The 27856-nt window shown below is 38.3% G+C and overlaps 1 long non-coding RNA gene across 1 annotated transcript; it reads left to right on the plus strand.

Annotated features, from left to right (window-relative positions):
* Nucleotides 1-435: 435 nt before the first annotated feature.
* Nucleotides 436-26229, plus strand: LOC127573633 (uncharacterized). Its single transcript, XR_007956791.1, has 3 exons — nucleotides 436-646; nucleotides 10716-10881; nucleotides 25559-26229. It is a non-coding gene; the product is annotated as an uncharacterized LOC127573633 (long non-coding RNA).
* Nucleotides 26230-27856: the final 1627 nt, after the last annotated feature.

A 27856-nucleotide genomic window follows, 5' to 3' on the forward strand; every position in this document is an offset into this window, starting at 1 on the left:
TATTTTTCGGAAGGTGGCCTTTCATCTTAGCAGATAAAGGCAGCACGATGTCACATCAATTTTCACCGGGAAGTATCTAGAAAAACTCCCAAGGAAAATGAAAATTCCAAGATTAAATTTGGTGGAAAGCAGCTGCGCAGGAAACCAAACAGCACGCAGGTTAATGACTTCCCCACCAAACATGCAGGAAATCCGGCACTACGGGGGTTAATGACTTCCACCTCAAACTTGGCAGTATCCCAACCCACAAAGTGTTTGTTTGACTGTTTCGTTACAATAACCTTTGGATTGTCATAGAGGACAGGCCGGCGGTTTTACAATTGCACGGCTCACAGTTTGGGGTGGAGCAGAGAAGCTAGCCCCTCCCGCACGACCTACGGAGTGCTGAGGTATGAGACGTGAGCCACATGATCAGCTGAGCTCTTATCCATTTAAGACAGAGCTTCCCACAAAGACTCCCAGCTACTGAGAACTGAACAGCCATTCAGCAAGTACTGAAGCACACACACGCCTCCTCTCGCAGCGACTGATCACACTATAGCAACTGCAAGTTCATACTGAAGACACAGAGGAAAGAATATGAACGTCAAGTTCCACACACTCGTCCTCTTGGTCCTCTTTGTCTCTCTGACCCTTGTATCTGGAGGTAAGTCGTTTTTTGAACTTTTCCGTATTAAATCTCTCCCGGAAGAAGCTGAAGTAAAGTTGATCAGGGACACTGTCGATAAGGGCAATTTATTGGAGAAACACCTGTTAGTGATTATGAGTGGAAGACGATTTAAAACATTTAGTCCAGCTAATGAAAATAGAAATAAGATATAACGGGATTCGACCAATAACGTATAACTTTTAAATCAACATTGTCTTTGATGCACAGAAACTCTGCGTGCAAATCCAAAGCTTTCCTTATAACTGCATGGCAGAATATAGAAATGATGTTCTGTATGTACCTTGTGCAGATTCCTGTTATTGGGTTACATTAATACTTCAAAGATTATAAAATGATTGTACATCATGTTGGTTGATTGAATGATACTTAAATCGTAGACTTCATTGAGCTGTTTATCTGCATCAGGCTGTGGGAGCTGCCTCATGGGAGAACAGTGATTGTTCAATTTAATTTAAAAATGTGATTTTTGTTTTCAATAACTTCATAAATAAGAAAATATTATTTAAACCAATTCCAACTGATGCCATATTATAATATTCTCCTTTGTCATTGCTTTATTTTCTATGTTAAGCCTATTTTTTAAAGCTGTGTTTACTCTGTGAAGGCAAAAAAAAAAACTTGCTTATTTTTTTTGGTTCCGTTCAGTAGACCCTGACATTCCCTGGCCGTGGAATGGAGCACTACATGAGATTGCTTCTGGGTGATATGTCAACATTTTACTCTTGCTTCAAATATAATATTAGAATTTTGAAAAATGCCTAATACACAAAAGCAATTCTTACATTGGAGTTGTAACAAGGCAAAAACAAAATGTGAATCTGTACATTTATTCATTAGGGTATTATAATAAAAGGAAATGGCTTAAGAGTAGACAGCTCCTAATAACAACAGTACTAACATAATGACACAAATGTCTTCGGTGCTGAAGTTTCAATGGTTCTGTGTGGCTCAATGAGTGCTAGACTGCCTTTCAGAGAGTATCAATACCAAACCCAGCCTCAACCTACACTCTCAGTTCACCAGCTTCTGTGGTTATTCCAGCCTTTCACAGCTGGGCTGCCAGTTGAATTATTTTCATTGGCATAGGCATTGATAAATGCCAACGGCTCCAAATGAAATCACAGCACTTTCCCGTTTAAATGGTGGTAAGTCCAGGGTCTGCAAGTAAAGGAAGTTGTCAATACACTGCATTGCTGGACCATGGACAGCTTCTGAGATTAGCGGTTGGAGAATTGACCCTCAGAACCTGTCACAGAATCTAAAATGTTGTGGAGCTCAATGTGGATTGTAAAACTATGGTTATAAAGGGGAAAGTAAATTGTTTTCTTTAATTGTTTGGTTTAATGCTTTAAATTATCTGTGTCCTTTTGATAATATTTTCAATTTGTAAAAGTTTTTAATGTATCTAAATGTCAGAGACACTAAATACTATTAAACACTTCTCGAAAGCAATGAGAGCTTGTACGGCTGGTATCAGGGTCTGACAGTGTGGTCTCTGTGCACTATTGGAGGCCCTGTCACTATTCGGGCCACACTGCTGGAGACTTGGATGCTTGAAGTCAGTAAGAAAGACTCTCTGCGTGTAGTCCAGGTAAGCGTGGGTGTGGGGAGACTGTGGGTGGTGATTTCAGATGGCGCGCCCAGGCCACAAAATCCTGCCCAAACTAAAATAAGTCTCTTGTTATGGTTGGCATTGGAAGAGTTTTGGTGCTCTTGCTGAATGTTAAGTGTATAGAGGTAATATTTCATTCTTGGGATGGATCAGATTGGACAGTTTGGATTCTGATTTCTGAGCTTTAAGGAATACTTTCCTTCACAGTTACCCATGAGGATCAGAGTAGAGTCTAAAGCCAAATATGGCCAATTCAGAACATTACTATAGATCAAAAGCACCCCAAATCAGATTAGTTCAGACACGGGTGGTACCCATGCTTGTTATGAGTGATTGGATCACAAATCCACTCCGAACCCAAAAAACTTTCAGATTTTGGAAATCTGAAATAAAAATGGGGAATTCTGGAAATATACGAGGTTGGGCTGCATTTATGGAGAGTAAAACATGGTTAATGTTTTAGATTGATGGTTCATTAACATGAAACATTAAATCTGTATCTCTTTCCACATATGGTACCCAATCTGCTAAGTACTTAGTATTCTGCTTTCACTCTCGTTATCCTCCTATGTTCCATCCTTAATAATTTGAGAACAGGTTAATTCTTCACATTCTATTGCTGTAAACTTAAGTAATATCAAATAATGCTACTTGCTTTCATTGTGTAAGTTGATATAAATTCTTGTAATACAAGTTAAAATCAAAAGCCAAGACAACTGGATAGGATTTGATAGAGTTGAAATATCTGCTCACTTGTGCAACATCTATGGTTTATGAGGAGTGATATGTGTGGAGGACTCATCTTAGACCATTAAGACTTTGCTGCACTCACCAGTCCATTGTTGAATGCACCTGCGGCTTCTTGAAGGATTGTGCAATAACTCTTGAAACATCAATTTTTTTTGTCCCCATTTTTCTCCTCTTCCCCTCCATTGCTCACTCTGTGCATGCTGGCAATCCTTCTCCTTTAACTCACACAAGTGGCTATTAATATGCCAGCCCAAACTGACATATTGAACAGGTCATTTGTAGCACTATTCAGAGCCCAATTGCTTGCATAAATAAAATCTACACCAGCAGGAGTCACCGAAGAGCAATTGGAATCCCAGTGTAATCTGCTGTCTTGTATCTCGATCAGGGGTACCAAAGCCAGTTATATCAACAGCTTCCAATTTGTAGGAGACCAGCATAAACTTGGATTAAACCCTGAAACCTTCTTGATTTGTGTGCTCTCATCATTTTGGATTGCTAATTTCATTGCTGAAACCCTTGTACAAGCTACAACTTTTACAATTTATGATTACAATTGATCTGCTTCAATTAAAGTTTCTCGTTTCTGTTTTGCTTTATTCTTTGATTTAATTATATAAAAGGAAATGAGTTTCCCAATTATTGATCTCTTTTTTGGGGTAAGGGAGAGCCATGGTTTTGAAAGCTACAAGGTAAGAGTGAAAGAATACCAGGTAAGGCATGGAGATTAGATGAATTGAGCTGATAAATGATCAGTACAGAAATGTTACTATGATGGGGCAGGCATACGTTCCTGGAGATTCAAAGTGATGTGTGAAATATTAAGATCACCTGCTATGAAACTTCCTTGGAAACCCAGTGTATTTAAATGGCTGCACCCTTCTTAATAGTCACCATCCAGCTTCCCCACCCACCTGTACTCAGCAAAGTTACAGGGTGAAATTCAAGGGCTTTTTTTAAAAGGTGTAGAAAGCAATGCTTAATTCTACAAGGCTAAGCTTCCCTTAACTGGATCCAAAAGTGCATTCCCTTTCCTCCTAGCACTACTGGGGAGATCTGTACTTGTCTTTGGAACCCTCCACTGCTGTTCCAGCAGATTTTAGTGTCAGAAAAGATGTTCCAAACATAAGATGGTTAGATTTGCCTCAGGATCTTAATTGGGAGAAAAACCCTCATTTGAATATGTTTGAGGCTTCTGGATATCCAAAGGGTTGAGGGTCACATCTAGGGATGCTACTTGGTTTTAACTTGCATTTTGCCAAGTTCCAGCCATAACTACACTTGCCTGTGTCTTTGTGATTGACAATTTGGTAATGTGGAACTGATTGAACCTGTAAATATTACTGCTGCTGGTACCCACCTTGGTTGATATAACTCAACTGCTGTAGTAAAGGCACCAAATGCCATGAACCCATAAACTATACAATCAGCTGAGGAACACCTGAATGTCAAGAATCCCAAAATGATTAATTCTGTGGGAACTATAAGTAGATTTGTGCATCTAGGGAAGTTAAATAGTTCCTGCTTGGCTGATCTAGATTTATTTTTCCACATAATAAACTACTAATATAACTTTATTAATAGTTTAATTTGTGCTACACTTAAGTCAGAAGTGTAGATGACATCATTGAATACCTGATGCATCCTTCCAGTTGTAACATTGTTTAACATTTTTTAAACAAGGAGTGCATGCAGTTTGTACGGGCAATGATAATAGGTTAACTACAAAAGATGTAGTCTTTGCGATTACATTTTTAACAGGCCTTATCATGCTGGTACCAGCCAAATCAAACACGCTAGGATTTATTGATTGAAGTTTGAATGTCAGAAGCACTGTATATGGAAATTAAAGTAGGGTAGTAGCACGTCCCAATGGCTTAATATGTTATACAGGGAGTAACTGAGCCATGTAGTTTAAAATCTTCAGGTCGTCTTGCTGGATGTTGCTAAGTTAACAAATGCTACCAGCTTCACAGTTGTTGCCAGAATGGGACCAGGAAGTGAAAAGTGACCTTTCCAATTTCTGGTTGTGTTTATGGGGGTTATTTAAGGATGGGATTAGTTTTTAGTAATTATGGCCCTTGAAATGAAATAGCCTGCAAAAATATATGGGGTTAAATGAGTTGGAATCTACCATTGGATTCTATTGTTTAAGAACATTTAATCAATGCAGTGAAAATTGTATTTTGGATAACTGGGTTCCAAAAGTGCAGATAAAATGTGCTGTAGCATAACAAAACCAAAGTTCTCAAGAAAACTCCTTGAAAAGTTAGATTCTATATCAACTTCTCAAGTTATGTGAACACACTGGTGGTGGTGAAAAAGTTGAGTGCACTGAAATAGTGTGACAGGAGGGAGTGAGTTAAAAGCAATGAGTTGTATCCTGGAGAAGGACTTGGTGAACAGTGCTGGGGCTGAACTTGTAGTGTGATGTCTTTGATTCTTAATTCCCACTGCTGGTCTGCTGAACATGGATGGGACATGGTAGCTGGAGGCAACAGGCCAGGCCAAAGGAATGGTCACTGGCATTTGGGTTTTGAAAAGTCCTTGTGTTTGAGAAGGTGTGGAACCTGGAACAGCTGTGGCTTAAACTTGGTGGAGTCTAGAACACTGTAGCTGGCCCTCCCTGGCATTTCAAGGGAAGTAGAGTAAGTTTGCCTGTTTGTCTAGCCTTGGATCCTCTTTTACTTGCATCTGGTAGGAAAAGAACAAGTGTTTCTTCTCAGACTGTTAGCTAAAATATCAGCCAGGCTCTGATGAATGATTAGATCCTGATATACATCAAGGAGTAATGCTGACTTTACTGTGCTGTAATGGTTATTTAGAACATAAAACATCTTGCTCACGTTCTCAAAGTGTAGGATAAAATAGAAAGGGATGTAGGTAGTTAAAGCTCTAGGACAGTCTTAAGTCCCTAATAGGCTTGTTTCTGCAAGTGCTTGAGGTTAAATTGCTTTTCTACATTTTGCAGTTTGAATCCAATCAATTTTAAATGTACAGTGTCATTCTGAATGGGGAAGCCACATACTGGCTAAATCTCCAAGAAGTACAGAATCTGATAGTGAATGGTCAGAAGGAATGGGAGGGCTGTTGCCTGTTTGTATGGAGTAAGGTGTTCCAAAAAAATCCTTAATATCTACGTGAGCTGAATGCAATGCAGGTTTGTTTAATTTCACAGTATGCTTTTCTTTGAGATACCAGACAAATACAGATGTTTATCCCCCTCATGGAATTTGATTACCAAATGATCAGTCAGCTCTTCCTTCCACAACTGGGCTCACTACTTTAAGACTGGAGAAATGGTTATATTAAGCTGCACTGACCACAGGGATCTGTCAGGGAGATGATGTGGTAGGGGAGAGGGGTGTTGCAGCTTCTTTTATAAGGATGGTATCGATTGGCCCTCAAATATCAATAGATACTTGGGGGGCCAATCGATAAGACTTGCTTGCCAGTAGAATGAGCCAAACATGGAAAATGTTTCCTTTCTTGAGAAAGGAAAAGTGCACCTGTTGCCACTGCTCTTTCAGAAGTGATTTCTGTCAGGTAGCAACTAAACAGATGTCCTATGATGTTTTATTGATGAATATTCTGACTTACAATTAGTGAAATGAATAAAACTGAACTAGCTATAAATAATTATTAATTTATAATCTCATTCTTATGCGGACATGTAGCTGCAGTCCTCCAAGAATTATGCACATGTTCACAGCATTTCCCCTGCAGAAGTAGTTCACTCTATTTTCAGGTTTTTTAAAAATGATGTGCCACTGATGGATTAAGAATGGCCATAACATGAATTAAGTGTAGTTATTTTCTGCCAGCCTAGAAAAGGACAGGATCTCTTCTAAGGAATTGAACACCTTTTCCCACAGCACCTGAGCCTGTAAGGAAGTTCTACACCATACTCTGAATGTAGTTGTCTAGGGGATCATGTTGGGTGGTTTGAGACATGGGGATAGTCATAGTATCATAGATTTTCAAAACAGAGACCATTTGCCCCATTCTGGTCAAGAAAGAACTACACAGCCCAATCCCGCTTTCCAGCACTTAATCCACAGCTCTTTGAGGATGTATCTAGGATTTTTATGGGCATTCTGAGGGTGCCTGTCTCTACCACTCTTTCAAGCACTGAATTTCTAGACCCCTATTGTCCTCTAGGTAATATTGTTTTCCTTGTGTTCCCTCTGATCCCTCCACCTTTAATTTTGAATCTTTTCTCCCTTGATTTCTGACCCATCTGCTAAAGGCATTGTCTTTCCTCTTTATTCTAACTCTGGCCCTCATCATTTTATACACTAATTGTTGGCCCTCAATCTCCACTATTCCAAAGTAACAACCCCAGCATATTCAATCTTTTGGCTTGGTAAATTGGTTTATTCTTGTCACATGTATCAAGGTACAATGGGAAACTTCATTGCATGCAACCTATCATTTCATCACATCAATACATTATGGTAGTACAAGGGAAATAATACACTGCAGAATATTGTGTTGTAGTGCAGGCAGACAATAAGGTACAAGGCCATTATGAGTTAGGTTGAGGTCAAGAGTCCATCTTATTGTACAAGAGGACCTTTCAATTGTCTTGTAACTGTGGGATAAAGACTGTTCTTGAGCCTGGTGGTATGTGCTTTCAGGCTTTTGTATCTTTTCCCTGATGGGAAGTGGGAGAAGAGAGAATGTCTGGGGTGGGAGTGATCTTTGATTACGTTGGCTGCTTTGCCAAGGCATTGAAGAATATAGACAGTATATGGAGGGGAGGCTGGTTTTTCGTAGCTATAGATTTCGAGTCTGGGCAACACTTGAAGAGACTTATGTTTTTACTTGCGGCTATTTTGGTTAACAGAACCACAATGTGGTTAGGCTCAATATTAAAAGAAGGACAATGAAAAGTCAAAGGGTATTGGAGCAATGTTCAGTTGAGAAGTGATCTGGCCTCAATTACAAGGGCATAAGAGGTAGTAAACAGATCAATGAATTGATATTGGGAAAGCTTCAAATACAAATTAAACATTTCCAAGGGAAAATGTTAGTAGCATTGAAGAGCTCAATGGATAACTGAAAAGAAAACTGAAACGTAAGATTTAAAGTTAGGACTAGTCATCCAAACGTGTAAGAAGTAAAGTAGCAGATACTGAGATGTTGGACTGCTGCAGACTGTATGAGTTCTTTTGCCTGCTTAAACTTTCAAAGTGCCCTCCAGATGTGCAATGCATAAGAAACTGGAATGAAAGTTCCAATTTTCATGGAAATGGCAATGCCAAGCACACAAATGTTATGCAATTTGTAGGCTTAGAATTTGTATTTTAAAGTAAAATTGTGATCACTTAAAGACATGAATTTAAAGGCAATAAACCAATTTGCTGTTGACAAGTTTGTTTGGCAAATCTGAGATTTTTAGGTATGATTGACTAGGTTGACAAAGGTATTGCAAGGTAAATAAACTTTCAAATAGTCACTTGACCAAGATGGGTGAGAAGACAATTGAAATTTCTCCACTGTCAATACTTCATGAGATGTGAGTAGAAACTCCTCAGATTGATAGCCTCTATCTATTTAAGGCAAGGATATGCAAATGTCAGACATTGGAACATGTGTGACGCTGAGCAGCTATTCATGGGTTTCCCACTGAATTGCAATAAACAGTAACTGTAGCCCACTAACTTTTGCTGACCTTATCCCTTTTTAATGCACCAATAAATGGTAGGCTTCCAAATGATGTAATGACTAATTCTTCCTTTTCCAAATACTAACTAACAAATGTGGTTGTGTTCAATTTGCTCCTCATGAAATGGTATGAAGGAAAAAAGGCTTGTGGAATTTAAATTTACAAGGGAAGTGTTAACAGCAATTAGATGTAGGACTTTTCAGTGCAGGAATTAATTAGTGGATGGATATAGTTTTAAACATTATCAGCTTTGGGACCCACATTTTGTATCATGAACTCTTAAGCATTTTCCCTTGAGGTGCATCAATTGCCATATTGGATGTCGATGACTTCTTGGTGTAAAGGCACCCAACTGAAACTAGTGTTGGATCTCCTCTTCCCTCACCCCCATCCCCAGTGACAACCTGAACTGAAAGTGATGGGTGTATGTATAGAACCAGGAAACTGGTGAAACTGATAGATGTTGCTCAAAAAAGTGATTAAACACTTTAATAGTTTTATTTCTGGTGTGTTGATTGACAATATTGAGTTGAAAGCAAGATGAGGCACATAGCAAATGTGGACTCATACAAACAAAGTCCACTTGCTTAGAAAGCCAAATCATTTTAAAGAGAAGAGGAAATAGAATACAACTGAAACTAGTTATTTCTTCATAAAGGGTAAATCAGCCAGAAATTGGTGTGAGTGGGGGATAGTTGAATTCAGTTTTCATGTACCAGATCATTGTCATTGACAGCAAAATGGTCACCAGAGTTGATTGACAGGAGAACTCTGGCCGGACCAGGGGCATGCTTTTGGACCAGCTGTGTTGGAGTCTATCAGAAATGGCTGGATACCAACCAGCAAGCTGCATCAGGGCATGCAATTGGTGACTGCTGCTCAAGTGTTTAGGGTAGACTTATCCCAAAGTCTAACTACAACCTGGCTAAGGGCTAAATTCTTCATTATCAGTACAAGTGACAAGTTCAGAATAACAAGCCCATGTAAAGCTAATATAGGAACTTGTAACAGATACAGCAGGTGCCCGGGTACAGATTTTTACTATTCTGTACACTTAAAAGTAAAACTCAAACTTTGATCTCAAGTGTATTAAATGTGACAGAGGTAGGCATGACATCAAATTTAATGTGAGGTGATTTTTTTTTAATATGGAGAGTAGGCTGAAGCAAGCACACTGAAAGTCTTACCTGGGCAGGTGTCAACCTGAAATTGGGGGAATGATCACTCCTGACTGAGGAATATTAATTTTTAGATATTGTTTATATAAAAATAGAAGGCAAACGGCAAAGTTTTGTATCTTAGCATGAATATTAATGTTTAATAGGGAGCAGCCAGACAGCTGTTGCAAAGAACAGTACTCGATGGAAAATAAATATTTAATGTCAGCTGGGAAATTAACACCTAATAAGATTACTGCTATTGTATAGTTAGAGGAGCCAAATATTTTACATGGAAAACAAACTTTGTGCCTTAAAATTCATAAAATAGTTTTTAGAAAAATCTCATTTCAACAAAACACAATTCATTATAACTGAACATTCATCTTACTCCCAGCAGTAATGAGACAAACCTTCTGATGTGAAATGTAAATGATTTGGCTGGAGGCTGCTGGCATCAGTGGAAGTGCAGATTTCCAGTCACTGTTCACTACTTGTTTTTGTGTGAAGAATTATTACTCAAATGTAGCCTGACTCTGGTTTTAAAAAGCCTGTGGTTTTGGGAGGTTGTAGTTTGCAAAAAATAATTAAAAAAAAAAATAAATTTCTACCAAATGCAATATTGTTGCCAAAAATGGTTAATAATCAATTTCAATTGTTGCTAAGATTCATTTGCTTTTGCTGCATGTTTACTTGAACAGCATTGTAACCTCACTGTGACCTTCACTAGCTGGTCATTATCCCAAACATATTCTGGCTGTTACAGTTTCCATGAATTTATTCCAATGTTGCACACTTTCAATTTGGTGTATCTTCACTCTCAACCATGACTAATCTTGCTTATTCCATTCCCAGGGCCAGTTGCCATCCTGTCAGAAGGATCAGCACTGGATGAGAGCAGCATCAGGACTTATGTACAAAAAGCAGGCAGAAGGCCCAATCAAAGACATCTTCCATTGAAGAAATACAGGAGGCTGAGACCCCGGCTCTCTCACAAAGGACCCATGCCCTTCTGAGCCTGGTAAGGGAAGATGGTGTAACAAATGTGAAGGCACAATTTTATATAAGCCTCATTTATTGATTTATTAATTGATCAATTCATTTTTGCAAGACTTGGCAAATGGTCATTATGTTAATCCTCTGTATCTTGGATTATTACTTTTAGTGACCACACTGCCTTTTGTATGGTTGCAGTGCAATAACTGTCTTGAGGTATGAGTGATCCTTTGCACAGTGAAGTCCCATATCTGTCACTTGTGATGGGGGTGGGGGGGCTGGTTGGTGAGGAAAGAGTATGAAATGCAGGTCTACAAATGTTTGCAATTACACACAATAGGGCTGAAATGATAAAATACAAATGCTATACATATTAAATAGAATGCATTGTATGGGAGTTGTGTTGCCTATTACTGGAGATTAATAGTAACTGTCTAAAATGTTGCATAAAATGTCAACAGTTGCTGCCCCATTGAGTGCACTGCACTGTATTGCATAGAATAACTAGAGGGGAAAAATGAATAAAATGTTCTATACTCCATTTTATATTGTCTTTCTTTCAACCATAACTTTGAAAATATTGTCCCAATCTCTGGAATACTTATAATTGATCTAATATTTGAAAGATAAATGAGGGCAGCTAAATCCTTGATTCAGTGAATCCACTTTCCAATATGAAAAGTTTGTCACTAGTTGAGAGTTAGCATGGCCTGTCATGCATTAAAGCTACTATAGATTTAACTGCAATGTCTCGCATTCCTTTCCCTGATTAATCTCAAAAGGCTGATGCTATTCTAAACCTTTAGCCCTGACTGAGGAAAGTTCACTTCACTTCACTTCATTTTGTTGAAAAATTTAAATTAGTGTGTTTTTTTTTCTTCACATCTTCCACCCCCCCCCCCCCCCCCCCCCCCACCCAAGTAAGTAGGCTTAGTGGGTTTCCTTCTGTTAATTGAAAGGTACAGAGACTTGAAATTATTTAGTGCCTTTCATAACTTGGAACATTCCAAAGTGCTTTGCAGGCATTGAATACTGTTGTAAAGTAGGAAACAAGAAAACCAATTTGTGCACAACAGTGTGATAATGAGAAAATCATTATTTCTGAGTGTTGGTTGAGGCATAAACATTGGCCAGAACAACAAAGATAATTCCCATGTTTTTCTTTAAAGTAGTGCCATGGGATCTATAACCTGTCAAAGCAGGCAGGTCCTTGATTTAATGCCTCATTCATAGGCAGCACCTGCATCAGTCTAGAACTACCTTAGTATTAGACTGAGACATCAGCCTATATTTTCGTCCTAATTTTAATCCTGACAAGTGTGAAATACATTTTGGGAAGTCAATTATTAACAGGACATGCACAGTAAATGGCAGGGACCTCAGTGGTGATGTGCAGAGAGCCTTAAATGTAACTTCATTGCTCCATGAATATGGCAATACAGGTGGATAGGGTAGTGAAGAAGGCATTTGGCATGCTTGTTTTCATTGAGCGAAGCACTGAGCATAATTGAGCTATCATGTTACAGCTGTACAAATTAGTTGGACTGCACTTGGAGTATTGTGTACAATTCTGGTTGCCACTCTTCAGGTAGGATATGGTGGCATTAGAAAGAATGCAAAGGAGATTCATAAGAATGTTGCCTGGATTGAAGGGCTGTCATTATAAGGAGAGACTGGATAGGGTGGGTTTATTCTCACTGGAATGTTAGAGGCTGAGGGGTGACCTTGTAGAGGCTTATAAAATTGAGGTAAAAGTGCAGAAATGCAAGGAAAAGATGCAGAAAACAGCTTTCTGTGCCTTTTTGTATAATCCATTTTAAAAAAAAGTACAGCACAGAAATGGGCCCTTGCAGACCACCTTATCCATGCTGACTGTGAAACCTATCTAGGTTAATTGTATTTGCTCACATTAGGTCCCTATCCCTATAATCCTTCCTATCCAAATACCTGTCCAAATGCTGCTTAAACATTGTTATGATTATCTGCCTCCATTACCACCTCTGGCACCTCATTCCAAATATTCACTCCCCTTTTGTGTGGGGGAGAAAAATTTGACAGATTGTCTTTTGTCCTCTGATCTCCTCCCACTTCTCCCCTCTCACTTTAAACCTTTTGTCTTCTAGTTCTAAACTCTCCTGGTCTGCTCTGGGAAAACTATACTATTTGTCCTATCTATGCCCTTCATAATCTTGTAAATGTAAATAAAATCACCCCCTCACTCTTGTGTTCCAGTGAGAATAAACATAGCCTATCCAGTCTTTCCTTTATAACTATTGTCCTCTATTTCGGGCAACATCCTGGCAAATATCGTCTGCACTCTTTATTCCCACAACATCCTTCCTATAGTATGGCAACCAGAGCTGTACACAATATCCTCTGTGGTCTAACCAATATTTTGTACAATGACAACATGACATTTTCAGTAAGGCATTGACTAATCCTGTACTTTAGTTCCACTTTCCTGCCTGATGTCTATTCCCTCATTCCTTTTGGTGACTAAAGATTTACCAATATAGTGCTGAATTAAAGAATTCAGGGGGACCTGGGGAAAATGGGCAAAAGGCAAGTAAATGGTGTTGAGCTTAAAGATTGGCTGGTTTCAACTGAATTAGAGACCAGCCATTTCATCTAATTCAACTTGGGTACTGCTCGTGTTCAGTAATTCTATATATTTTTTCCTCTCAGGCCATTGACTTCACCTTGGATGTGTAATCATTCAGGAAGTGGCCCTTGTATACTCAATCACACATGAAGAATGGTGACAATGAATAGTGAATACTAGCAGTTTATTTTCCACTTGGATGAAGTGGAGGATTTGATGATCTAAACAACTTTCTGGTTTTTTAAAAAAATTGGAAATCCCAGGATCCTAATAATTCATTTCATTTCTATCTTTAACCTTTTTGCTTTCATGGCTATCCTGCCTGAGTTCTGCTAATTCAGAGAAGTAAGGATTGAATTCTAAATTTGAGTGTTTTATTTGGCTGTGCCTCAATGCACAGGAGAATGTTTTTGAGAATTGACCCCTAAGATTAACTTGCATAGCTGCACAGGTTGGCTGGCACAGTGACTATAAGTGTCATGTTAATGCCACCTGACCTGGTCTCTGCCAGTTGTATTTAGTTTAATCTAAACATTTCTGGACTTGGCTTTAAACAGATAGGAAATCAAAGCTTTTTGACCTAGAACAATATATTCCCTATGCAGGATATATATATGTTTTAAAGATTGGGAAATATTCTAGCTACTTAGATATTTCTGTAAATGTTAATTTGATTCCTTTCTTCTGAAAAGATACAAATACTACCAGATCTAATCCATTAAGTTAACATTACAGATGTTATCAGACTGTTAAAGCAAAGTAGCCAATATGCTAAGATTTCAATGAAAGACAACAGTTAGTCCTTTAGTTTTCAGAGTATTGAGCATATGGTGCCTAACTTGGTTATCTTAAAGTTGCATGGACTATTGTTTGCCAAGTGTACATAGTGATTTCAATGATACTGAGCTTAAACATTCTAATCCAAAGAAGTTGGAGGTAATGGACTACTTGGTGGTAACCAGATTTATCACTAATATTCCCCAGAGTGGCATCTTGTTAGAATTAATGTAGGGACACGGGGATCTCTTTTTGAATAAGTGATTCAAATTTAATTTTAAAATATTAAAAATTAATGCCATGTCAAATAAATCAAATTCCATTAATATTCAGTGACTTCAAAGAATAGTGAGAATTGTAGTTCTATTATTTGGGTTTAATATAATTTTAATATAAAATAACCCTTATGACTCTATCCAGAATTTTGCTCTTGCTGATTTTTTTGTCTCCTTTTCTCCTGCAATATCATTCTTTAACTTCAATGTTATTTTTCTTTTGAAAGTCTGAGCCCACGGATTGGGTGGGGTGCATTGTGATCCCAACTCCAGTTCTGGAAGGAATGAGCCAATCATGCAAACCCACTTGGTTCACTAAAACCTCACTAAAATCTGATCTAACATGTAGCATTGCAAGAAAAACACAATAGAAACACCACATCTCCTTTCCGGGGAAAGGTACTATTTGCAAAATGATTTTTCAAATGCCATATTGGTAAATATTTACATGGAATGGTAAACTGATGCAGAAAAAGAGGAGGATATGAACATCATATTGCTTTGGAAGTAAACAACCAGAATACTTGAAACAACCCCTAATGTATGCATATTCAACATTCTAATGGGATACTAATAATAGGTACAAAGCCCACAGGAAATCTGTAGTATTTTCTGCTTGAATTTCCTTGAACATCAAAAGATGAGAATGTGGTGAAGTTTTTCAGCACTACTTTATATAAACTTAGAAGTTGTCATAAATAAAGGATTTCCATAAACTTTAAGCACTGAATAAATTACATTGCCGCCTTTTCCATGCATCAACAAAAAAGAAACTCTTTATTACTCCTGTCGGAGGTGAGGTATGCTTTTATCATTTTTCTCTATTTTTACACAAGATAACTTCTACAGTTGTCAGTTTTCTCTTGTGTGCACAGTGAAAAGGTGAATCTGCAAACAACTCGCATTTCCTTTCACAGGAATCCAGATCTGACATGTCATTACCAAAAGTAGTAAATCAAGGCTCACATTTACACCATTTGCTCTTGCCTCCTTTTGTAAAGTGGAAAAAGCCATAAGCACTTAAATATGAAATATTATGGAAAAAGCAATTAGGCAAGGGAAAGTAATGAAGTTACAGAGATGTACTGCAAGATATTACAGCATGGAACTAATCCATTTTGGCTCATCAAAGCCACACCAGTGTCTTCACATGAACCACCTAGTATATTGTTACTTTCTTGTGTGAACCACTCTTAATATTCCACTCTTCCAATTCTTACTCACCTTCTTCATTGATATTTTGTCTTTGTTTCTCCTTCTTAATGAATTCCTGATGCTTGTGTAGCTGTATTTATATAGTAATTTGTGTAGCTGTAATAGTATTTGTATCTTCAGAAGAAAGAAATAAAATTATCCATATTTATATACACTTTCATTCTCTGTTTTGAACAAGTAAGGCTACAAACCTCATATTGAGGCTGTTATTGTCAGGTGAGGCCACTTTCAATCAACACCATCAGCTCTATAGCCTGAAGTTTTCAGCAGAATGCCTTTTGTTAGCTGCCTTTTATAAAGATGAAGATTGAGCCACAGTAGTAGTTTCCTCAATTCTGAAAGTAGACATCTTTATCATACTGGATTTGATTGTACCTTCGTAAATGGACATCCTGAAATTGTATAGCACCACTGTGGGTTGAAGTATTTGTGAAGCAAAAGCCAAAAGCTGGCACACAATTCAATCTCTATCAGTGAGATGGGACAAATCTCCAGGCAAGGAAAAGCATTAATATCACAATCCTGTAATAATTGTGTATCATTGCATAATATCAGTTCACATTCTGTAGGTAAATTCAAATGGTACTTGAAACTTCAGGATAGGTTACAAAAATTGTGCATTGGTTGCGATGTGGGAGTTTCTGACCCACCTTTTTATTTTTAGATCATTTTATTTTCTCTGCACTCCTGCTGCTGGCCTTCTGGCAAACACCAATGACACCATCTTTGTTCACTAATGGGTGTCTTCCTTCCTTTGGCAAGAAAGATTTGTAAAGATTTTCCTTATAATTTAAAAAAAAAAGTTACATGATTCCTCATGGTCAGGCTCAAATGCAAGTTTATTGCTCAGACACTTAGAGGCAGTAACTTTTAATGCAATAAATTCATACTACTTGGTTTCCTACAGACCCAAGTTGTTCAAGCTTGGCTTCCATTGTTGCTGGACTTCTGACTGCCCTGTGATCTCTTCTAGTGAAAACTATCATTTCAAATTATCCCTCCCTGTCCCATTGCAGATCATCATATGAAACTCAATGTGCAATGAAATAAGACTCCTTCTGATTGAAACATTCCAGGATAGCTGCTAAATCAAAGCTCAAAGGACAGGAGACATTAAAGCAGGTTCTCAAAGACACCTCTATGTGAGCCCTTTTAGTCCCCAGCATTGCATCCAAAGAAGCATCACTGAAGCAGGGCACAGCATCACTCATCTTGACTCCATTCCATTAGTGCTTTTTTTCTCCACAGCAACTATAATTGCATCAATCTTCATGCTTGGAGTCTTTGATCCCCACACTTGTTGGTTGGTTAGGGTCGCCAGAAATGATATGAAACTGCAACTGGCTGACTTAAATATTGACAGACATACTGCATTTGGTTTCCTGTGTGTTCCAGATCCATGCCCCCTTCTCCCAGCCCCCTGCCAAGCCATCAGCATGGCAGGAAATTAAATCCAGTCCATGAAGTCTGAAAATTTTACAGATAATTGTTCAGTGATTTTTTTTTTCTCTCTCACCAGGCTCAAGGGTTCTTTTTATTTTATCCTTCCCCAGGTGCTCAAAAGTATACCTCCCCCAAAACACAAGGTAATTAAAATACATGCTTGACACCATCTAATCATTACTACTTCATCTAGCACCTCCTTATTTCCTTTCTTTGGTGTTGCCCTGCACTGTTGGCTTGGCTAGTCACCAAACCTCCCAATATGGCAATTGGGAGATGTCCAGAAAGGAAATAGCACAAATGCTGAGAATACCACCTGGAATGGAGGTATAGCTCAGCCAAAGTTTTTAATTTAGTCCATTACTGCCTAACTGTTCAGATATTTTGAATGTTTAATGGATTCTTTCAGCTCCATCACAGCTTCCAACATTCTGACTTCCCAGTAAACTTTGTGGTTTTTGAATTGAAAGATTTTCTGATATGCAGCCAATACCTTTTAGACTCTGGGAGCTTTCTGCAGTTAATCCCCTCTAAATTGATAGTAATCATATGCTGTTGGATTTAGATTTGAGGGCTGAAAGATTTAGCTGATACTCTTTTAGCAAGGCAATTTGTATTTTTGGTTCAGTCTGCTGAGAATCAAGGGTCTTAACATTAAACTATTATCCCTACCACCCCCACTCTGCTACAAATGGAGGAACTTTGATTGGGTGGGGGCATCAAATGCCTGATCAATGACAAGTGTATTTGCAGCACTGGGTAGTTGAGTGCCATTTGTGAAGGAGATAAAAGGCAGGCAAGGTCTTCAGTAATGAACATAAATTGGAGCTCCTACAGTAGAGTTGGGAGATAAAGTTTGTGCTGCCTGAGTTTTCCAGACATGTGGACATTTGACAGTGATGGGGAGAAGGGAGCTGCTGAGCTCACAAAGTGCTTGCCTGTATGGACAGGAAGAGGAAAGTCCACTCAGTCCAGCCACTCGTGAAACCTTCAGCCTCTCCTATACCCTACTGTTGCTCTCAGCCATTCTCTTGCCTGTATTCACTGCATGCATTAATGTTTGACATCAATTGCATTGAGGCCAAAATAATAATTTGCCTTGCTGTCTCGCCAGTAGAGCAGTGAAGTGTTTCAATGTATATTTTATTTCAATGTATATATGTTTAAACTTTAAAACTCAATGTTTAATGATATATTAATTAAATTTAGGAATTCAATTTTCAGGAAAAATCAAAGGAGATTTTGTAATAAATGGCACACAACTGGAGTAGTGCTTAAATTGTTTATAAGGAAAATAGTAAAACAACCAATGATTCCAAGTATTTTTCATTAACAAAAAAAACCAAGAATTTATACAGAAAATGCTGGAAACATTCAGCAGATCAGTCAGCAATCGGGCGGGGGTGGGGGGGGGGGAAGGAGGGGAAAGATGTGTCTCAGACCTGAAATGCTGTTTCCCTTTCCACAGGTCCTGCCTGACCTGAGGGTTTCCAGCATTAACTTTTTTTAAACTTGTTTCTAGCATCTGCAGTTCTATTCCCCCCTGATTTTCTTGAATGTGTATTGAATAAAACCCATTTGCAGTCCTTCACATGCTAAATTATGTTAAAGTGCCAACATCTGTTGTAGGCAAAAAAGAATCTGTTTGGAACCTACAAGCAGCAGCAAGATGAATGACTGACTGACTGAGTCAGAAATATTGCCAGGAAGATCAGCATGATTGCTCACATCCACTTGAACAAGCTTTTTTTTAAAAAAAATAGTTTACCAGAATTAGGCCTTTTTATTTTTTTAAAGCCTTAATATTTCAATATTCTTCAAATATACTTTGACAAATTGTTTAATGTCTATTTCTGTCATGAACTATATTAAGATGTACAACTTCAAATTCCATTCATTTAGATTATTTACATTAATTTTTAGGGGTATTCTGTGAATTTGCTATACACTAAAAGAACATGTAAAAAGGCATTGGTGGTGTAAATTTTATGGAATTGTGGAAGTAAGATCACTGGAACATGTATCTATACATGTGCATGCAATTAAAACTGATAAGGACAATAGCTCACATACATAGATGGACTTCAGTAAATGATTGTTAAGTGCGCATAAAAATAAAACCTGAATGTCGAAGAGCCTAGACTTTGGGAGCAGTCCAAGTGAGATGCTCTAGTTTTTCAGATAGTCATTTTGGCACCGAGATATAACACTTCCCTGACAAGGCTAAACCCATTTCAAATTTAGAGCCTGCCCAACACTTGCTGTGTGATAGGTAATTGCCCATTATTAGATCAACAGCAGGCCCAACTCTGAATTGGCATTATTCCAGCTTGGTTTGCTGTAGTGAAGAATTATTTCTCATTAATCCATCACAAAGTTTGTTCATTTTTATTTGTATATCCAAAAAAAATGGAGAAACTTAAACTAGTGTGACTTTTTACTAAGCTGCCAAGGCTCTCAGTATCTATTCATGGGATAATACTGAATCAAACACAAATCAGAATGACATACTTTCCACACTTATGGAAAATAAATGTTTCCAGATCTGTGGCTAGGAGGGATATGCTTCAAACAACACGTCGCCAGCTCTGGCAACTTGTTAACAGAATGATTCCCAAACAGCTGTGCTGTCCATCATTCTTTCTCTTCTCTGAAGGCATTTTGAAAAGGCTGAACTGTCCTGTGTAATAGGAGCCTGTGAAAGCCATTCGTACCCCTCTCTCTCACACAAACACATCCAACTCTGTAGAGCCCAGTTGCTTCAAGTCATTTTTCATTGGCTGCACTTTGTTTTCATAGCATCCTCTTATCTAATTCTTTTTGGCCATCCTGACAATCCGAACAGATTGTTGTGCTGATTTAGCTGTTACCCTATGAAGCAACAAATAGGGCACTGCTATTACCTTTACCTTAAACATCTCTGAGGTAAGGAAAGAGGGAAAGAAAAGTTTCTTGTTCTTGATTTTTATGCAGTAAATGGAACAAATTTAGGCAGGGTTACAATTTAAGCTTGTTAAGCAACCTACTGACATTTATTTTCTGTGCTTGCCTGTGAAGAATAGGCACTTGGATGAAAAGTAGAGGGTAACCATCACCTGTGGTGTTGCCTCCAAATGAGAGGCAGGATTCTCATGAAAGGTTGATAAATATTGGAATGGAGATGAGTGTTTCAGCCCACTGTCCTTTTTTGCCCATCTACATTAATCCTATTTTACCTACATTTAGGACTATATCCTTATTTCTTAAATGATTGTTAATTATAGGATATCCTCAACTTGGGGCATTGTGGATGTCTAGTCATTGAGAATATTTGAGGCTGAGATCAATGGTTACTTGGACATGAAGGGAAATGGAGGACTTAAAAATCAGATACTAAGGTGAACTTGAGGTGTAGGATCAGCCATAAACTTGTTGAATGGTAGAGTGGGCTCAAAAGGATTATTTCTGCTTCTGTTTTTGTCCTTAAAGTTTGTTCAAATCCTAACTGTAGACTCAGAAACCCAAATATATTCAAGACAAACTTGCATAAAGTTTTATTGAAAGAAACTACTCCTGTATACTCTATGAAATTGTAATGAAAAAACCTTAATCTTGCTGGATTTTGTACTCTTTTAGTACCCACTTCATAAGACATTGATTCTTTAATGTGTATTAGTTGATCCATTGTTGTACTTGCAATGCATGGTTTAAAGTTTTACATTTGACATGCAACTACTTGTACTGTCACTCACTAATATTCCAAAGACATGGCACTGTGTGACTTGCTTACTTTGTGACAATGTGGTCAAGATTGGTGGGTGGGTTGCTGTCTTTAAACACATATTTTTAAAAAAAAACAATGATCTCTGCACATAATTCTCAATAGCTAATAATAACAAACTCGGGTTACTTGAAAGACATTTCAGTTTTATAATGGTTCACTTGTACCTGATTATTATAAAATTTGAAAACAACAGGCTATTTCTACTGAACACTCTAGAGGCAAGCAGCTTCAATATTAGAACCAAAAATATTAGCTTTGTGTATAGCTTTGAACAGTTTTTTCCCTAAATTTTATCGCTGCCAGTATTTTGATATCTTCAGTATTCAGTTCCCCTCCTTCAAAAGCTGATTTCACTTTCAATGCAGCAAATCTTCTGCCCAGAACAGACCAGATCTGCTGGCAGATAAGCCTGTAACTGGGCTATTCCCAAGTGTAGGCTGAAGTGCAGCCTTCCACTCGGTGGGCAGATTTCCCAGCCTGCTGTGGGACACCTGCTCTAATGCTGGGAAATCTGCCCACTGTGCCTGCACAGGATTAGATCTCGTGCAAGTACAGAAGTCCCATTAAAATGAATAGGAGAAATTGGCAGCTGCTGATGGAAAGGTAAGTAGTGCTTTTTAGCAGACAGGAATATGGACTTGATTGCTGATTGTCGGTTAATAGTTGCTATCAGCGTTGCTATCCACACACAAGGATGGCCATCTCATGTGGCTTGGACAGTGATCAAACTCAAGGGTATCAATGCCAACTATCACAATGTGTCCAGACCTAAACAAATTGTCCAAATCAAAGATCGATCAACTGCCAGCTGCCAATTTGGCATAATTAACAAACGAATTGGCCCCTTTAAAAGAATTTTGATCATTGATGCATTCCTCAGATGTGTTCCAACCGTTGTAAAAATAGCAAAGAACTTGGAAAAAATTATATTACATCCATTTGACAAATCTTGAGGTAAATCATCCAGTGTGAACTTTTTTTAGTCCTGATGAACATTGAAGCAGAAAGCAGAGGAAACTGTAATTACCACTTCAAGTGGGGGGGAAAAACTGAAGAACAAATCAAATCTGGGTAGAGTCATGAAAGTCTCTCCACTTATGCAAGCATTAGATCATTGTTCTTTCACTTTGTAAACCTAACTAAGAATACAGATAACATTTTGAGTTCCTAATAGTTTATAATGTAGGCTGTAATGTGGGACAATGGAATAATTCTGCAGGATAAATGCTACTTTCATACAAAGTACTGTATAAAAAAAAATATCAGCTACAGAACACTATTGAAAATAAACTTTGCAGATATTTTCCAGATTACTTAATCACCAACAAAATTAAAAATTGGATTTAGTTTCTCATCTTTTAAACAGTTATTGAATTAAGATATTGTAGGGAACATAAACAAGTCTGAGGGTTCTAAACCACTTGATTGAACTAATTGCCTGACAAGATACCAAATTACAGCAAGCTGCCCTAGATTCATCAGTTTAGATGTCAATGTTTTAAGGACTTGTTTGCCCACCTATTTTGATATCCTACTGTAAAACTAGTTATCATACAGATTCTTTCTTTTTTTCCCCTTTTTCTCCTGGCATAATCATTACTGTCGGCTGATTCCCAAGTTGATTGCTGATCTTTGACTTGTAGGAGGGAGGCCTGATCCAGATTGCTAGACAACTTTAATTTTTATAGACAGCACTTTTACCTGGCAAGTAGACTGAGAGTTTGGTTCAACTTGCTAAGTTTAACAGTCAGGATCAGCACAGGCAGGCCTGAATCTTCAACACGTCTGTTTGAATGAGAGTCAAGAATCTGACTATTTGCCAGATCAAAAACTGATTTTACTTAATGGAAGATTTGGTGACATACTTTGAGTCAATCCTAAGCTGTTAGCAGCTCTTTTTCTTTCATTTGTTAACTGTTCTGCTTCAGAAAGTGCTGACAACTTTCAGAATAACTAAGTTTGTATATTGCCAATTGTTGAGACTATTCAGTGAGGCATCCCTTGCCTACATGTAGATCAGTCTAAAAGGCAATGGGGTATCTATCCTTGAACATACTCATATTTATATTTTAATATGAAAGTCTATTTTTCACCTGTTAGTACTACAGGCACATTGTGCTAGGTTTCCATTTTCCTGATTAGGCAGTAACTTGGTAGAGATGATTCTTCATCAAACTCCTCAGTTGAGATTAATGGGATAAAACCAGGCAGATTCTATGCAAGGGTAGGAAGTGTACTGCCTTGTGAAGATCAAAATCTGCCTTAACCTTTATTGTCAAAAGGATGTTATAATCAAAACCTTAAACCTTCTGTCCTTCCCTTGCTTTGTCCTTTTTTTTTCCCCCAGATTTCAACAGTACAAGTTACTGTATCTATCATTGGACCCAAGGATGTACGTCCTTTTTATCATCAATTTAAATTTACATTTGTCAAAAAGATGCTTTGCAGCTTTCTGACTAAGTTGATGGGGAATGTTGCATTGCTATTCCATGTAGGCACACCCAGAACTCCAAACATTGAGGTTGATAGGGTCATGTTACATAGTGGCTGCTTGGAAGTGTACAGCATGGTTTTATGGCCAGGGGGTTAGCTGAAAGCAAACACAGAACCCAAGATATTCCTTTGTATATGGAACAACTTTGCACTTCCAAAAAGACTTTTATCAGAAATTTAGTTGCTAATCTGATTGGGTACTTGTGTGATAGCAGGTTACTTTTGAATCCTCTGAGCATATGTTTAAGCATAGAAGCTCCCAGATGTGTTGGGGCATCAAATGGCAATTGAAATTCTCTCACTGAAAATTACATTTGCACATGTGACCCACAAACGGCAGAAGCCAGATGTGCAGAAGCAGGTTTTTGCAATATGTTAGGCATGCTTCAGGTAACTTAAATAGGGGCTGATTTACCTGGTCTGTAGCTATGGAGTTCAGTGTATGAACCCTCTTGCAGGCAAGTCCACTCTTAAGATCTTATCTCACTGGTATTGATATCATTTCCTTCCTCCAATCACATCAGGTCACTGCAGGTCTCCTTTTGTTCCTCATCACTGCTAATTTGTATCCATGACCCTCCATCCCAACAACTTTATTGTGACCTCTGTCTCTCCCCAACCAAGTATGAACATCTTCCCTGCCCCCCCCTCCCCCAACCACATACCCAACTGGATTCTTGTAGTTTCTCTGTGATCTCCTTCCACTATGACCATCTTTCTAACACCTCTGAATTCTTACACTAATGCCACAGTAGCAGAGGGGCGGCCTCTGTGTGCACAAAGTTTGCAAGGTTGGTATTGTTCAGTCCTTTTTGCCTTGTGCACAATAGAGTACTGTGGCTGGGTGCCCAGACATAAACCACACATTGTTCCATTGCACATTGTTGGTTTAATGTATCTTTTGAGGTACAGAACAATTTCTAGCCCCAGATATTTGACAGTTAGTCTAGTGTGCAAGAGGAGGAACTACGTGGTTGGCACTGTGTGAAAGCTTGCATTTAAAGCCATGAAAGAGAAATTCCTTTACTCAGTGATCAGAAGCTAGAACACTAGCTGGAGACTCTTGGAATTTCACCTGAGATTTGAGTAATTCTGGGCTTGTATATTTGCTTGTGGGTTTAGTCCTTTCAAGCAAGTTGGAGTCCTAATTTGGGTCTTGGGATGAACTTGTAAAGATTCTGGTGCTACCACATGCAATGGTGAGGAGGGTATTGCACAACTACATAGCAGTTCTTAAAGATATTTTCCACACACACTGTGGTGGAGAAATAAGGCTCAAATGGAGCATAAATGTTCAGTGTATATTTTGTAAGATAGGAAATGCAACTCAGCAAGGGGAGACCAGAAATAAAAGAAATAATTTTCAATGGGGAACTATAGTTTTGTTTCCTTGATGGATGAGATAGTATTAGTAAAAAGAAAAGATGGCTTTCATTATTTATTTCTAACTTGCAATCTCAGGGCAAAGTGTGCACACTTGTATTCATAATGGTAAACACAAAAGTGCAATTTGTAAAATCTACCCTGAGGTCACAAAATAAAAATAGATAATAAAGGCCATTTGGCTCACCTTAATTCAAACGAATAGAAAAACACATGGGGCCTACTGACCTCTTCATTCAAATTCTCAACATATGCTCCCAGCAAAGTGATGCATTGAATTTAGAATTATAACCTTTACCCTGTTGCTTTACTGACTAGACGTCTTCCTTTATCATACAAGATATTAACATAAAATAAAACTTCAGTTCTAATTTTCTATATTGAAAGATGAAAAATCTTTAATTTTGAAGAACATGGCTTTTTTAATGTGAAGTTGTCTGAAGACAAAGCTATGTTGATCAGCCCCTGCTTGTGTGGGGGACAGGAAGACTGGGGGAAGTTGATGAGAGAGAGAGAGAGAGAGAGAGAGAACTAATGGGAATGCTCTGAGAATTGGCATGGACTTGATAGGCCAAATGGACTCCTCAAATCGTGAAAATGAGTTGTTACTTACAGTACATAAAAACATTAAGTGGGGGGGAAATGAAAAATTAGAAATGATGTATCTTGTTTTGTACATTCATTTGCTATTACAATGCAATTGGTATCCTTCATTTCATTAAACATTTTATTTTACTTTCTTTTTTTCCAGGAACCCCCTTAATTCTCTTTCCTTTGAAGCTCATCTCTACCTTTTTGAAACCTCAAGGGAACCCAGGCCATCCCTAGAAGTGGAGCACCCAAGCCTCACCATAGCATCGTATCCATTTACAAGCATCTTAAGTGTCTGCAGTGAAAGGCAAAGGGACAGGCCCTCGTTCACATAGCTGACCTGTGACCTTGTCAGACACTCTTTGCACTGTGCACCATGTGATTTGAGGATCTGTCCACGTTGATTTTATCTTAACACAACACAGTTGTCTCCTTTGGGAGAACTCTACTATCTCAGGGTGTTTAACAAAAACAAAACATGCAAAAATCTGTGCTGATTCCTATGTATTAAATTTGGAAAATGTATTATTGTTCTGTAGGGCCAAGGAAGATTCTAATTCTTCATAAGATATTCTGTAAATACTTTAATTTTTTGTTACTAAATTATAAATATATGCTTGGCTCTTTGGAGCATTGCTTTTCTCCTGTAGCTTGAGGCATTAAAATGTTCTGTCTTATAAAGATAGTGTTGTGCAAATTAATCTGTATTGTAAAAAAAAAGCATAGAAATAATTATTAAAATAAAATGCTTCACTTTATTATATTAAAGAGTTGTGCTGCTAATATATTGTCAATGAAGAGGCTCCCAAATTCTGTGAAAATAAAACAAGAATATAATTATTTAAGAAAAACAAGAGCCTCAGTGCCTGATTGCATGTATCTGACTTTTTCTTAACATTTTAAAAAAAAACTTTCCCTCAGTAGTTAGATATGCTCACATTTAAACGTATTCCAAACACTTTGAACTTCACCCAGCATTGAGAAGAACTGCTGCTAAATGTTGGCAAGAGTTCAGGCATTTTTAAAGTAGGTATATGCATGGAGCAGTGAATCACAAATTGCATACAGATCAGGTTGCCAGTTTCCATTAGCTTATGCCTGTTACTCACTGTCAGAGGTCATAGTGAAAGAAGAAAATCTTCATCCCCTTCTGCTTGGACTACAGTTAATCAAGAGTTCACCAAGGCAAAAGGACAGTAACCTAGAAATTCAATTGTATAGCACGTGGTTTCTAAGTGCGATGTAATTGATTATGCATCATGTAACCTTTAAAATGCATGCTTCCATGTGCATAACATGTTTACGCACCAAGCTCTGAAAGCATTTGCAATTTTTCTCAGCCTGAACATTACCATGATCATGGAAAGCAGTTTCTCATCACTCTCCATGGCTGAAAGAGGACAAATAAATGCTAAGCTTCCAACAATGCCCATTGCCCAAACGTGATAATGAATAATGCCACTGTTGACATGTTACTATTCACCTACTACTGATTTTCCCCTCTCTGAACAAACCAGAAAAGCTGGAACCAAGCAATTCAAAATACCAAGTGTATTTATACTTGCATTCAAGAATAAAACCATTGAGTTTGTGTCTGTCCACCATAGGCCTTGCATTATTCTTCTTCTGCTACACAGTGGGTGCAGTCAGGCTAGTGGATGGTTGCTCACTAGAAGTGGAGGAGGTAACGGGCAGCTGTGACAGATGCCTATCAGTACTTTGGGGCCTAGTTGGTTTGGTTTCAGACTACACTATCTTGCCATGAATGGCAGGTGACTGTAAGGGAAACCATTGGAATAATGGTGGGACCTGAATGTTGTCATCCCAAGAGAGGCCAGCAGATTCACATGGAGCTATTGCCACATGTCAGGGTAGAGCATCAGCTGACCTCACAGCCTGCTGGTGGTTGGATCACTGGAATTCCAAGGCAAGCTTTCAGGCAGGCCAGATAAATGTCCAAGTCAGTCCATCTGTATAGTCACCAACGTTCATCTGTGGGCTGCCTGATAGGTATAATGACCTGAGAATTCAGGGTAAAATGTGTGCAGCCACAGCCTTCAGCGAGCAGGCATATGACTTCCTAGCTGCAGTCAACTTGTGGCTGGTGATTGGACAGGTGTGGATTTTGCTTCTAAAACGCTTTCAGCTGCATGTGGTGAAGTGCTCTAAACAATTGTCAGAATCTGTGATGTGCTGTTTTCTTAGTGTTCTGACTCCTAAAACTTTTGCTGCCTGGGCTTGTATGAGTGGTGTTTCTTGCCTGGTGTCATGTTGCAGTCACGGTGAGGAGATGGACACGGAAAAGGGTCACACTTGAAACATCTCACTTGATTAAAGCAGAATGACATGGAGATGAAACATGAGGAGGAGGATTGGGTATGAGCAAACCATCCCCCTCAATAATCTCCTGCTGTGTGCCAGCCAAGCCTTTGTCAGCCTTCTCCTGTCCAAGTAACTG

Source organism: Pristis pectinata, chromosome 8 (genome assembly GCF_009764475.1).
Source record: "Pristis pectinata isolate sPriPec2 chromosome 8, sPriPec2.1.pri, whole genome shotgun sequence".
NCBI lineage: Eukaryota > Metazoa > Chordata > Chondrichthyes > Rhinopristiformes > Pristidae > Pristis > Pristis pectinata.